This window comes from Acipenser ruthenus, chromosome 22 (genome assembly GCF_902713425.1).
Source record: "Acipenser ruthenus chromosome 22, fAciRut3.2 maternal haplotype, whole genome shotgun sequence".
Taxonomy (NCBI): Eukaryota; Metazoa; Chordata; class Actinopteri; order Acipenseriformes; family Acipenseridae; genus Acipenser; species Acipenser ruthenus.
In genome coordinates this window covers 26217736-26232880 of record NC_081210.1, presented here as the reverse complement: position 1 = coordinate 26232880, position 15145 = coordinate 26217736, and the positions used below count along the sequence as shown (strand labels likewise).

The following is a 15145-nucleotide window of genomic DNA, read 5'->3' as shown; positions in this document are numbered from 1 at the left end:
AGCTCTGAATACTAAACAATCCATGAACTGCAGCTAATGTCAATTTTAGAAATTTGAAGGGGTATTCAAAGAGATAAATGGCTGACACAAATAGAGAAGGTTGATTTTAATTCAATGTAACTGCATTAAAATACATAGAGCAAATACAATGATTTCACTAAATCTTACTTTATGTACTACTGTCACTTTGTAGTCTCACATTTTTGTGTCTTTTCCCTTTGTAATGGTATTTTTCTTTCAAATCTATTAATGAATTCAGTTTGCTAAATGTGCTTTGGTTTGTCCTAACACCCTCTCTTCGTTCAAAGTGTCATTCTAGGATCAAGCCTTACTTGTAGTTTCTCTTTGGATGGTACATTACCAGCTGCCACCTGAATTGTAGGAGAATTGTTTTCTCTAAGGATGTTGTGGCAAATACTGCATGGCAGACATGTAAAGCCAAAAGGTTATACATGCACAATCTCTGCTCGGTCAAAAGAAAAAATCCACAAAACACTTTAACAATGTGTGGTTGCAGTAATATGTAATACTTAATAAATAAATAAATAAATGTGTTCTCAAAATCAGGACTTGATTTCAGGTGTTTTTTTTACAATATTGTAGTCGTCTGTTTCAAAAGAAGATTAAATTCCCATGGTAAAAAAAGACGATTATGCTAAAAGTATTTTTGAAATATTTTCTGATCAATGTTTTATCCCCGTGTTTTGATACTAATTAAACAAACCAGTTTGTCATTGTCCTGTGTGTAAATATTTAATAACCTGTGTTGGCAGGTTTTTTTTGTGTGTTATACATTATTATGAGGGGGATGTAATGCATAAGCCTTTAGAGGCTACAAGCTCTAGAGGACTGTGTAATATAGGGCACTGCCTGTATAGTAGCTGAGGTCAAACGTAAGTACAAAAATAAATAAACAGAAAAGTTAGCAATGTGCTGTAGCCTAGCTACTGTTTATTTCACAGATTGTCCAAAGCATATATTTTCTATGACAATATGGCAACCACTGGCAGTGCATGTACTCTTATTTATATCAGCGTGTGATTTATCTTGTCTTGTACAGCAGCTGAATGTAGTCATGTAGGTAATTGTTCTGTGCGAAGGAAAAGCAGTGCTCCGATTGGCTTGTGATGATGACATGATACCTAGCGGGGGGTCTTCTGCCCCACAAAACTCATACGTGATCTGTTGACTGGAGTTTTGGGAATACTGTTAGCTAGGTCACAGTTTGAAAAGTCTTCAGTAGCCTTGCCAGCCCAGACCTTCAAGCAGGGTGCACCATCTGCCACCACATTGATCCCAAAGAGAGAAAATACAATGAGACATGATGGGTGGATAGCATCTTCCAAATTGACAGCGAGTAGGAAGCTATCTTTAAAGATTGACACCTGTTGTATAGTATTGTCCAAACTGAGTTCCGGCTGTGCGGTACCCCCAACAGCAATATCTCAAACTTTTGTCTGAAAGTAAAATAATATATTTGCAGTTGATGTTTAGAATATATTCCAAACATCTTGGAAATGTTTTTATTTTGTATTTGTATTTCAGTAGAACTACTTGGTTTCCCAATGAAGAGCTACTGTTATGTGACAATTTTCATAAAGTTTTTATGGACAGAATGTTGTATTACGGTTCTATTAAATATAGGTACTATAACACTGTTACTGTAACAGTGACTGAGTAACTACAGTACATTGTAACTGCAATAAAAATGTAATTCTACATGTAGTTACTACACACTGCAGTTATATGGTTACATAAAGTGGGCCATTTCTGTGTAAAGCACTCTTAATGGAATATATTTAAGTCTTGCTTTGTGTACTTGATTTTTGCTATTTTGGCTGTACAGTGGGTGAGCACTGCTGTCGTGGCCCAGTCTGAAGCTGTCTGGAGTAATCTGGTAAGTGACTGGGATGTAAACTAAAATGGCATTAGTTAATAACAGCATTAAAGACTACACTGATTCATCACAGTCTGGATTTGGTATACTGTAAGTGACCAGAGTCATCAGTGAGTCGGGTAGCAAAGAGTTTGGAATGAAAGAAGTTCAGGGAATATGTCTGTGAGAAGAAGCGTTGGTTAATTTGAATTGCCGTGGTTTACAGTGGATACTGTTTGTGTTCTGAAAAGCTATAATCGATCCCCCAATTGATCTGATTTCAGATCATTACAAAATGCTCTTGTGTGAAAGCTCTGTACTACTCGTATTATATTCATGTTTATATCATTCGTTTTAAAAACCTATCTTGCCTGCAGATTTCGGTAACGTAGCAACTCAAAATTATAGATAGCTAAAAATGCTTGTTTGCAACATGCAAGTGGTTTATTCTACTGGACAAATGAATTGAGCACTATATATATATATATATATATATATATATATATATATATATATATATATATATATATATAATCTCTGTGTTTCTTCTCATTGACGATATCTTCTGTATTTTCTTGTATATTGAAAGTGCTTTGAGGTCCACCATGCTCTATTATTTATAGCAAGTGGGTGAAGCTGTTTCTGAAACACCAGAGAAAATGAAGCAAGATCATATCTTGCATTCCTGTCTGTTACAGAGAAATGGTATGAATTGTGTAACTAAGCTGCCACCTAATGTACATTCGTATGAAATAATAAATACACACAACCAGCAAGAGGAGTGGTAACTGTGGCTTATTACACGCTATTTAAAATGTTATGGTTGTTTACTTAATTCTAACCTAATTTATTATATATAATATATATATTTAAAAACAATTTTTTATTTATTTATTTTAATTACTACTATTATTATTATTATTATTATTATTATTATTACATTGATTTGTCTGTATATGCATTTTGCAATTATTTTTAATAAAATAAAGCCAAAATGGGGCGTTAGTACCCTTGAATTCCATGGATCATTATTATATATCTTCATTTACAGATTCATCCAAGATATATAGATAGATACAGAAGGGCTATTTTAAAATACTGTTGTAGGGAATTTCTAAATTAAAATGTGAAATATGATGGTTTGCTTGGCATACATTGATGCAGTGATAGCTCCAGTTTGTCTGGTTGACTTCTTGTGTGTTTTTATTCATTTATGGATTCTTCAGGATAGTCACGATGATTCTAATGTTTTTTTTACACAGCTTGCTTCCCACTAGAACAGTTACAGTGATTTCCATCAGTTTGTAGGCTGTAACACAGTGGGAAATTAAAACCATAAAAAAAAACATTTCTCTGTCAAAAAAACATTTTCCCATTCAATTGCAAATTAATTGGACCGAGGCAGGTAGGAAGAGAATTTTATAATGCAGTTGTTATGCTGAAGACTCTTCGTGCTTCATGCTGAGACGAACCATGCAATGCAGTATTTGACGATTTTATTAATAAGTTACAATGCATATTGCGTGTTGCATTTACTGTGGGTTTGGCTTGTAAAGTGCGATTTTGTTTCCACTTTATTTTGTGTTCTATGATTACCACTTTTATTGAAGTTCAGTTACGTGTTGAATAGTCAATATGCAATAGGGGTGCCTGTGTGATCCACCATTAAACTGCCATTGCAAATTTATGCTCACATTCCATGTATGTTGAGTGTGTTTATTTTACATAGCAAGCATTGACATATCTAGCATCAAATAACCTTTTCTCACTCGGTGGTCCTGATTGAAGATTCTTCTATGTGTAGCACTGGTCAATAAAATATATCACCGTATTGTTTTCTTTGTGATATTTAAACCAATGAAGACATTGCTAAAGACATGTTGTCGATACTTGACAAATTGCAGTTTTACCTTTAGTATTTAAAACAAACGTGACTGTTCATCCTGGGTGTGGCTGGAACCTGTTTAGCATAGAACAGGAAAAATAGGTTGAGGATGTTTACTCAGCCAGACAGTTAAACAATAGATTGCATTGTTCTTTTTGCCTTTTGTGTTTTTTTGTCCCTTTTATACAGTAGCCTCTTTTCTTTTTAAGATATGAATTGTATTTTAGGTGGTAGAAGCAAACAGCATCTGGGTGCTTTAAACAAAGAAAAAGTGTTCTTTAAACAGCCTGTTTAATGAATAAACTAGAGGCTATTCCATGAAAGTTCATTATTATTATTTGTTCATTTAGCAGACGCCTTTATCCGCAGTGACTTACAGAGACTAGGGTGTGTGAACAATGCATCAGCTGCAGAGTCACTTACAACTACGTCTAACCCGAAAGACAGAGCACAAGGAGGTTAAGTGACTTGCTCAGGGTCACACAATGAGTCAGTGGTTGAGGTGGGATTTGAACCGGGGGCATCCTGTTTACAAGCCCTTTTCTTTAACCACTGGACCACACAGCCTCACAAGTTCATGGGGTAGTGTGTTTATTCCATGAATGAGAATATCCCTGAAAGGGGGGCTGGGTATAGGTCATCCTCATGAGTGAAATAAACACAATACTCGCTGTACGACTATGCAGAATTGTGTTTTAATAGCAATTAAAATATAACAAATGCTTAATTCGGAGGAATGACTTTCCTAGTACCAAGCCATTGAAAATGAGTTAAGATATTTGATAGTCTAATTTGCAAGATAATGTTTGTCCCATTTTAAAACTTTGCAATGCCTGGTAAGTTAGATGTTTAGCTCTGAGGTTCCTTGTACGCATGTACTGAACAAACTGAACAAGAGCCGTCTATGCGATTACTCGGAGCATGATGCAGAGTGACTTGACTGAAATAAATTATGTTTCAAGGTGACATTCTTCAGAATTTTACATGTACTCATCTTGACCCATACGGAGAGTTCAGCAGTAACATCAGTTGTTTGTGATTAAAGCAAAATAAAAAAAAGACTGGTGTCATATTTGATATGATTAGTTCAATTTGCTGTACCATGCTAGCCAACCGCCTTTCATTTTAATTAAAGGTTTAATAACTGAGTGTGTCCTGAAGTTCAATTGGAATGCACAACACTGACTCTGTTTTAGGATGAGAGATTCTTGGCTGAAGTGGTTTGCTGGTGCCACTCTGGCTGGAAGCTATTTGATGATGCAATGCAGTGCTATTGGCTGTTAATAAAAGCAGACAAGAATAACAATGGCATGCATAAGGATCTGAAGTTTTCTGTTTTAAATGAGAATGTTGTTTTTGTATGCTTTTGGAAAGGTCTAATAGAATGAAGTGTGACATGACTGTAGTGTACGTAACACTTTTAAACAGTACACACTAAAGAAGTGTGAGAAATAGTACTTGACCATGTGCACTTATTAATCAGCAATACATTTATTATTGGAATTAAGGAAGTGTTTTTGGAAGCCAAGCTGTTTGTTCATTTTGTAAGAGCAGTGAGAAAACAGCTGTTAAATTGTTGAGGGTGTGTAATCAATGTTTAAGAACCTCATTGCAGTAAATAATGTGTAGTTGTTTTCAATTGGCCATGAGCATGCAGAAAATCTGCAATACTGCAGTAATCCTACTCACAAACTTAATTCAAATATAAATCAAGCATGTGCTGTTGAAGTACCACTTGCTGAAGGATTTTATAGCCAATGTTTTATGAACCCGTAAGCTATAAACAGTAGTGTTTAAGAGAATAACTGATGACCTTTTTTATTGTATTTTTTCATGCAGAAAATGCCATGCACTGCTTGGACTTCCTCAATTGTCATTGAGTACCGTTAGCTCACTGTCAGTTTAAATAGATACAGTATAAAGGTAAATCGGGTGGGTGTGGTCGTTGGTAGCAGTTTGTATTATGTGGAAGTGGAAGTGTTTGATTCGATCACGGTATTGCAGCATTAACAGAAGCCAATCTTTCCAATCATTGGATTCTTAAAATCATGAACATGGATATTACTGATATTAGTTTACCAGCTGAGAAATGAGGAATTGGAAGACGTAAAGAAAACAATTTAAAGGAAACAATTGCCTTCAAAAATAAATTTAGCTGTCATAAGTATCTTCATTAATAAAAAGTTTTTTTTTTTTGGATGGATTACTCTGGGAATTGTTATAATAAAATCAATCTTCTTGCCCGTAAAGCTAATTGCACATTTCTGGCTGTCTTAAATAATAATTACATAGTTTGTTAGCTGCCTCTCCATTTGCAGGGTTATTGGTGAATTGCAGTATCCCAGAGACATTTGAGTGGTAGTTCCTGTAAGCCTCTTACCAGATTATTTTAACACAATGCAAATAATTTTAAGCAATGCCAAATTTATTCATTTTTTTCCATTTAATCTAATAAAACAGTAGTTTCCCTGTGTACTATTAAATTACAAACAAAAGAAATCTGAAATTTGAAAGGACTACAACATTTAGATGAAAGACCAATATTGTAATAAAAACATCCTTTTAATCCCTGTTCATTCTTTTCTCATAGTCTAACAGTTTTAAAGGATTTAGCATCTTTTGAACTGGGTAACTTCCGTGCCTCTTTCAGCCTTGGATTAAAAAAATCTACATTTATAATGCAGCACTGTTTCCCCGTAGAACCAAAAAGAATTGCATTGGCTTTTGATAAATTCAAGTATTAGTCATAAATTTAGACATTGCTCTCCAGATAGGTGTTATGAAAGAACATTGCTAAATGTAAAGCCAGTTCTGAGTACCGCATTTTGACAGGAACATGATGGATTTTTCATTTAAAATTTCAAAACCAAACTGCAGATATAACTCTGGCTTTAAATCAGCCAAGAAAAAAAAGTGATGTTAGCAGGAGCCTTCTGTACAATAAAGAAGTGTACACATGTGAAAGCAAAGGCATTTATATACTGTATTTTACAATAATGTCTATTTTAAACAATTGCTTTTTCTAAGCACTGTACAGTAGCCATGGTTATGTGACCATAGAGTTCACATAAATATATGTAAATATGCCCTGGTGGATTTTAGATATATTGACATGCAATGAATCGGATCTTTTTTTAGCATGCTAAACCATGTGTCTTTCATTTTTCATGACAGCGTACACATAATGACATCTTAAGTATGTTGTTTAACATGTTCAGATATCAAGCAAGTGGAGTCCAGAATAGATTGTTTAATGTCAAAGTACCACTATTGGATTTGATCTATTTATCTGTATATTATTTTGAAAGATGAGTTCATGCAGGCTGTGAGCCAAAACAGTAAGTTCTTTTGTTTTGCGCTGTTATGATGCTGACGTAAAACATACTCGCCCCTGGCTTTAAGTGCGTTAGATGCAAGCATCAGATTCAATTTGTCATGGATCACCCCTTTTTAACTACTCCTCCTGCTATTTTTATTTAGATAAGCATGTTTCTGAACAATTTCTTCTAAGATGTTTACTTGTGACGCTCTGTTCTTGCACAACCCTTCCTGATGTGTGCTGTTGATGGCTTTTGGGATAACAAATCTCCACAAAGAATTGACTCAAAGCCCAATCTGACTAGTTTGTCATATTGAAGAAGTATTGCAGCTTTATTTTAATTCAAAAACATAACTGTCAGTAGTCGTTTATTTTATTTTTTTCATGCAGCACTACATTTTAGTACTATAATGCACAAAATGAGATTAGAAATTTTTGTATGGAGCATGGCATAGTTTGACTGTAGCAAGTTGTTTAATATGCATTTTTAAAACACCAATTAAGACAAATGTCTTTGCTTTGGCTTCTAACTATTCTCTTTACTATGAGCTTGTTCAGTGGTTCTTATATTATGTTTTTAATGATTTATACAAACTTAGAAATTCATTTTATCAGGCTTTTAATGCATGTACATATTGTAACATGACTGCACACTGTGGTCCAAGGTCATTTAACTTTAATCAGACACGTATATAATGGTTTCTACCTTAATTACTGATTCAGCTAATGGCAGAATTAATTGGATTACTGTAGTTCTAACTTGCCTCTGGTCTAACCGTATCTACTGGTAAGTCATTAATCTAAATCCTCAACACATTATAATCACAATTCAAACCTGAGAATGGCCTTATATAGACCATACAAATCTTTTTGGAGTAATGCTGTGATTCCAGGTATGTGGTAGACAATTCGCTTTAAAAGAAAATAACATTTATAGGGTCTAGAAAATGGCTTCTGTGAAGAAGTGAAGAAGTGAGGGATGACAGATAGACACTATCATCAGGAAGCTGATGATAAAGCAAGATGCTGAACCCTGGTGAATGTAAGCAACCCCCCCCCCCCCCACACACACACACACCCTCATGATTCATTCCAGCTGGCTTGCACACACTTTGCAGAGGCAGCAATGTGGAAAATGTTGTTTCTATCGACAGCTCCAAAATCCCATCTCCTTGTGCTAAAAATGCTTCAAGACAATACTATAAAGCAGGGGGGTCAAACTCCAGTCCTCGAAGGCCGCAGGGTCTTCTGGTTTTCATTCCAACTTAAACTCTCAATTGACATAATTGATCTAATTATTTATTCAATTGGACATATATTTCATATTTTTTCAAGGTCTTTTACAGTTTATGATTTAAAAAATTGATTCAAGGTACACTACCTATAAAACATGTTGAGCCCTGAAGACGTGTTAAATTTGTCCAATTAATCAAATAATTTGACCCATTAAGTAATTGAGAACTCGGGTGGAAGGAAACCCAGAAGACACTGCGGCCCTCTAGGAACTGAGTTTGACACCCCTGTTATAAAGAATAACAATTTACCTGGCATTAATGCTTTGATCTTTGCATTAAACTGTATCAGACCAAGTACATTATACAGTAGTTTGAGCCCATCTAGACAAAATAAATGAAAGAAAAAATGCATGAAGACCATATCCTTATAGTTTATGCAAGGAGTCCATGGATAAAATGGGTTGTACATAAAGGGCTAAACATATAAAGCTTTTTATAATATTACAGCTAGCTGAGGTATTTTTTTTCACAGTATTATTTCAATATATGGTTTGTTCTAATAAAGTGATGATAGGCTCAAAACTCCACCCACTATTTATTTTACACACATTACAGGTATGTCTTGGTCCTACCAATAGCGTTACAAAAATATGGTCTGATGTGTGTGTTTTGTGTACACTGTAAACATGTTTGTCATGAAAAACGCAGCAAGTTAGTCCTAAAAGAAAATGTGGTTTGCTTCACTTTGACACACTAAAGACCTAATCAACATACAATGCAAGTACAATGAGCAAGTCATTGCAGGGGTAGAGTATTGATTGATAGTTCTGAAACAGCTGTCGAACAAAGGGCAGCCTCGTAAAGTAGTCCGTTGTCAGAAATGCAATACAGTTCCATAGCACACCAATTTAATGGCTGCCATCAGCTTTGTATCCTTTCTGTCTGTGTTGTTTAGAAATGACATACAATGATATCATGATAGCACGTGATGGATGTTGTCTGACTTGCTGTGAATCTCTGGTACCATATTGTAATCAGACGTTCAAGCAGGAAAGAACTACACAAGAGGTCTCCAGGCAACTTTTAAATGGACGCAGGAATTCATTTGTCACCTTTTACGAAAGGTTGCTCCTCTCTCATTTCTATATAGTACATACAGTATATACAGAATTCCCATCTGTGCTTTTTGATTGCTTTGCAGCGGTCTTGTTTTCTTGATAAATTAAAGTCTTTTAAACCAGCTTCTCTCTGATAAACACCTACACTCCCTTGGTGACCCCCTGCTGTAATGCATACTTTACCTGATGTTCTGCAGATTGAAGTCATAACCCTGGGACATGATATGCACCAAACGAGTTCTATAATTATGCCCATGTCTCTCTCTTTTTTTTTTTAATAGGTTTTAAATTAACAACATTCATTTTAATTAGCTGTTGTGCACGCGCAGGATTTCAAAAAAGCACTCTGTGAGCTCATTTTGCTTAGGCACATTTTATGTAAATTCTTAATATTAAACGTCTTCTTGTTTTGTTAATGTATTACCTATAGTATGCAGAACATGTTCCATAGCAGTAGTTAAGGAGTTATTTTAAAGATCTGTGCTAACTTCATATACATTATGTCAGTTGAGAAGTTGTGTCAGTTTTGTTTTTGACAGTACACATGGCACTTTCTTTTTACTATGTGGAGTTGGCAGTATGCCTGCAAACACATCACAGTACCCCATATTACTTCCAACTTGCTAAGATTATTCTACTAATCAACACAGCCTCACTTCAAAGTGGTGTGTGAAATGCTTCAGTTTGATTAGAACGTGTTAATATAGTCTTAGACGTTTAGCAGTGAGGCTGAGATCTGATTTAATTGCTCTTGACAAGGGCTGCACACAGGTGTGCACACACTGTTAATTTGAACATCTAGAATAGGACAGGGTGAAGATCTCCACATATTCCATATGTTAGAACTGCTTCATTTCTCCATTGTTCTGAAAACCATTGATATTACAGTTTTGCAAGGTTTCACAAAGCAGTTAATAATCAAGAAGGAAAAAAATGACTTGTCATTTACCAAGCCGGCTTAAAACTATGAACCCAGTTTAAGTTATGATTTTTTTGTTGTTGTTAGCGGTCTCTTAAACCAGGGTAGCTGATGTTAATATATCCAATTATTTTACTTTATTATAACTTCAAAGTGACAATAGTAGAGGCATGTGCTGAGATTTCATGGAATCCTGAAAATTGCCCTGTTGGATGTAGGCTGGGAGGGAAAGGGATATTTAAATCCCATTTAGAAAACTCAAACCGAGCCACCGCAATTACAAAACCCATGGAGGATGCAAAGAACAAATATTAAATCAATGGACGCTGTGAAGTTTCTTCATTGGTGTTCAGGGCTTCCATTGGAGCGGTTTAGCATTAGGGAGCAGGTGAAGCCATTCTCATGGTATGGACAGATGCACATGTCTGACTTTAGGGCTGAAATATCTGGAGGTGCTAAATCAATTCTAAACTAGTAATAGACTGCGACTCCAGCTTCATTTCCACAATGCAACAGGTGAATAACTCCAGAACACAGAAGGCCTGCTTAATAAACAGTTTTAGGGTCAAGTTCAGCAGTAAACGCAGCACATTTGAAGCAGTTCTTCTTTTGATTTTATAGCATGTAATTAATGATGTGTGAACACAGCATATTGTGTGTTTTTTGTAATGCGCTTAGCCAATGTTTAGTATGTTAGATGATTAATTAGTTTGCTTCATTTTTAAACTTCGTCCTATAGCTGTACTGAATGAACAACATTAAGTGACTTTTAGGTTTGTGTGTGATAAAAACTAGGGTTCTGCAAGATCCTGAAATATGTCGGACCAAGTAGTTTAGCCACAGAAAGACCTAGCTGTCGTATGCTGTATTTGATGCTTATTTTTTCTCTAAGCAATGTCTCTTAAGGCTTGATGTTCATTTTTTTTGCTGGATCATGTCTTCATAAGCCAGCAGTGGTTTAACATCAGTTTATCCATGTAGTGAAAAGTAGTTTTAAATAATGTTGTACTCATTAGCATGAATGCAAAATTCTGAATTCAATGAGCCTGATATAAGTATATCTCTTGCACTAGACTAAGAATGTGGTGGTACAATCATGTTTTTAGTTGGGTTAAAATAAATTGAATACTGTTTCAGTAAAAAGGACCACAAAAAAGAAAACTAAAAAACAATTGGTAAGTTCAGGGGTGCTATGGTATTAAAATTCCTCTGACTGAGTCAGTCATAAGCCTTTATTTTGAGAGCTCACAGTAGTTCACAGAATAAGGCTCAGAGCTTCAAGCTAGCCGATAGAGCCTCGCCATAGCACTCTCTGGTAACTTTTAAAGGTAAACAACACTGATCCCTTGAGAAATCGCTGAAACATTCCTGCTTAGCTCAGCCAACCTCAAAAAATGAAACCAGAATAAAAACAAACTGATGTCAGCATTAAGTGAATTTCAGTTCACACTCAAAAGAAACAGGCTTTTAGATCTAGAACAAGCAAGCCAATTTATATAACTTTGATAGTGTGTTTGATTTGCAATTGGCCCCTTGGCAACAGATGCAGAACAAAATAATAATAATAATAAAAAAAGTTATTTCAAACTGACCTTCTGACATCTGTTTCAGACAACAATAGCGTCAATGTCAGTCACTTTGAGAGGATGAGGTGAAGTGTCCCTTCCTGTCTAATTACAGGTGGATCCTGACAGGTGGCCATGACTCTTGAAGATCATTTGTAAGCAATATCCAAATCAAGCACAGAAACAGACCCTGGCAAATATGAAGCTGCTTGCTGCACCTGATTTTCTGCATTCCGTGCAGTAAAGCTCAGCGTACTGCTGACTCTGTCAGATAAGGAAACCGAGTGCAACTGAAGGCCACCGTGAACCAAGCTTTGTTTGTGTGTACGAACTACCATGGTCAACAAGATAAGACTTGTATTTTGCTTTTGTTTTTATATAAATAGTTAAATTTTTCAGCCGGTAAGGCCAGTACGTTTCAACCCTGACTTAAGTCCTGACTTACAAATATAATGATGCTTACTGTGTAAGCAGGACCGAAGGTATTAATCTGTATTGACCATAATGAGATTGGTAACCTGGACTCATGAGGCACTTGGCCTGTAGGGGGCGCTGAGGCATGATGAGGTTAACTTTTTCAAATACATTTTGAAAAATGTCTATCATGAATAGAGCTAAGTTGTTTTCTGCTTTTTTTATTATTTATTTATTTTACACTGACACAAGCAAGTTTTCTTTTAAAGGTTACACGTTGATTACATTTCATTAAAAAAAAGGTATGCGATAACCTTTGAGAAAAGACTTTTAGAAAAATTCTGACCTTTTTAAATTGTCCTTCATATTTGTACACCACTGTTAGATTGAAGTTAGTAATGTATTAATATTCACTATTTTATTGTGCTGTTAACCTTCAACATCTGTGCTTGTGCATATCTAGAAAGGGCATTATGCTGTTCTTCACTTGATTTGTTTGTGGTGTTTTTTTTTCCCTCACACATCTTTTTATCATGATCTTAAAGTTGGTGAATTTCTTCAAAGTCTGTTCCTGATATAGGCCAACTCGCTTCAATGTTTTAAATTAAATTGTGTATTAAGAGTGGAATTTCAAACCAGTGCCTAGTGTAGTCTGTTTCTCTTGATATGCTGTGCTGCATCACTATTTTGATTGACTGTCTCAAATAATGGAGATTTGAAATAGCCCTACACATAATGTTACATCTGCAACAGAATGATTTCAGAACATTTTAGCATATCGTAATGCTTTTACAAAAGCTCCTTGATGGGAAAAATATAGCCAAAGCCATAACCATCAGTGTGGTAATTTTATTATTGCTGCTGAGATTTGCCTTTCCCTACCCTGGAGTAAAATTTAGATTAAAAAAAAAAAAAAAAAAAGGTTAAAAAGGGAGAGCTTAAACTAAACATTTACACAAACATAAAGTGGATTCTAAGTTGGTGTGAGTAGAAAACAAAAAGCTGATAAAGATTAACAAAACAGTTTTCAAAGTGTGTCGATCTGTCCTCCATAGTGTACAATTACTTAAATGTTTAGAAACGGTGGCCCTAGAACCTCCATATTTACAGTTTGAAGATAGGTCTTTGGGAGTTGTGCACACCACAGATTGGTCATGAATGGAATGGTCAGTGTATCTTTGTGACACCCTGTAGTGCATTCTATGGCTTTTTAATTACGTTTTTGAAAGCAGAATTATGTCTAAACTACAGCATAACTTCAACATTCTGAACCCCATGCAGAAAGCGGCTGGTGAAATGGACCCACCACTATGAAATCTTAAGCAGGCTTGGCTAGTGTAAAATATCACGTAGAAATGTTATCAGATAAACATGGCTCTCTAGGTTTTTTTTTGTTCTTTTTGTTTTATACAAAGATGGCTGAATAAATATGTTTGTACAGGCACTTTACAGTGGCAGTGTTTATTATATAGAAACGTGTTGACATCTTTTAGTCAGCAGTTACGGTTCATTGCACTTGAATAAAACGTATGTGGTTTTGGGTTCAGGATCCTTTTTATATTTGTTACAGAGTGATTTAGACCAATGACCCTGATGTGTGTCATTCCAGTAACTTACAAGAGCAGATGTATAAGTTTTCAAATCTTGCGATCTTTAAAATTGAAGATTGTGAAGCTGCATGTATCCACGTGTTATGTTGGTGTAAGTTCAGTCAAGTGTAAAACTTGGCATACAAGTAAAGTTATTTATTTTTTTATAATAGAACTTAGAAGTGCAATAAATAGTTTTTTTGTGATGCCCTTTAACAGCTGAATATCTATATTAAATAAAATCTCTTCAGGTGTGGTCTTGAAATCTATTTTACTATATATACAGTCCGTGTTAAAAGCTATGTTCTACTTCTCTCATATGTAAACCACCAGCACAGTTTATCCTATTTTAAAAGAAACCCCAAATAACAAACAATGGTCAGACAGCTGAATTGCACATGTAAGCTAATTTTAACTTTTCTCTTCTGTTTAGAAAAATGTACCCAAGGCTTTCCCAAGGCACAGTATAGAGTATAATGCAATGACCACACACACAGTGACTGAGAATCTTGAAACCCAGTGGCTCTCAGCCACCACTCTAAAGGAGATGGAACTCCCTGGGGGGAGCAGATGAAAGTATAGTGTAGATGGTATTCCCCACAGTCACAATGTACTGGTGTAAATAAAGTGAATATTCAAATAAAAAGCATGGGAGCAACCCCATATTACAAAGAAATAATGTTTTGTAGACTTTGGCAGCAAGAAAAGATAACATGAAAACGACCTGTGATTAGACTGTTAATCTCCTGTATTGAATTGGGAGGTACTTTCATTAAATGAGGATTCAGTTTTGTAATCTGTCCAAGGTCAGGTATAGTTTTGTACAGCTTGAAGAAGGGTGAGCTTTTAATATAAATACAACAGTAAGCTGTTCTGTGTTTATTTCTTCTTACTTATGCCAGGCTTATCATTCCAGGGATCTTTAAAATTCACATGCTGTACCTTACCTTGATAAAGATCACCATGGAAACTGTTCCTCTTTGAACTCTGTGGGAACAATAGCTCTGAATCAGTCAGTTCAGGAGATGCGTGAGGATATTACAAAATTTGCTATTTTTGTCTTGTGAAGCACCAAAGTACTGACGTACAGTAATTGATTTATACAGCTGCTTTAATTGTAACTTTCATTATTTTGAAGTTATGTCACAACTGAGTGTGAGACAAATTATGTTTACTTGCCTTTTGAAAACCGAAAAGCATGCAATTCCTCAGATCAGATCATGCT

General features: G+C 35.3%; 1 protein-coding gene and 1 long non-coding RNA gene across 7 annotated transcripts in view; one reads left to right on the top strand and one right to left on the bottom strand.

Annotated features, from left to right (window-relative positions):
- The window catches only part of LOC117431453 (uncharacterized), a 50788-nt gene extending 38654 nt beyond the window's left edge, over positions 1–12134 (bottom strand). For both annotated transcript variants that reach the window (XR_009308166.1, XR_004548690.3), the window contains exon 1: positions 11945–12134. This is a non-coding gene — a long non-coding RNA (uncharacterized LOC117431453). The remainder of the gene's footprint in view (positions 1–11944) is intronic.
- The window catches only part of LOC117431120 (phospholipid-transporting ATPase VB-like), an 82998-nt gene that overhangs the window by 16369 nt on the left and 51484 nt on the right, over positions 1–15145 (top strand). The gene's annotated exons all lie outside the window — the stretch shown is intronic.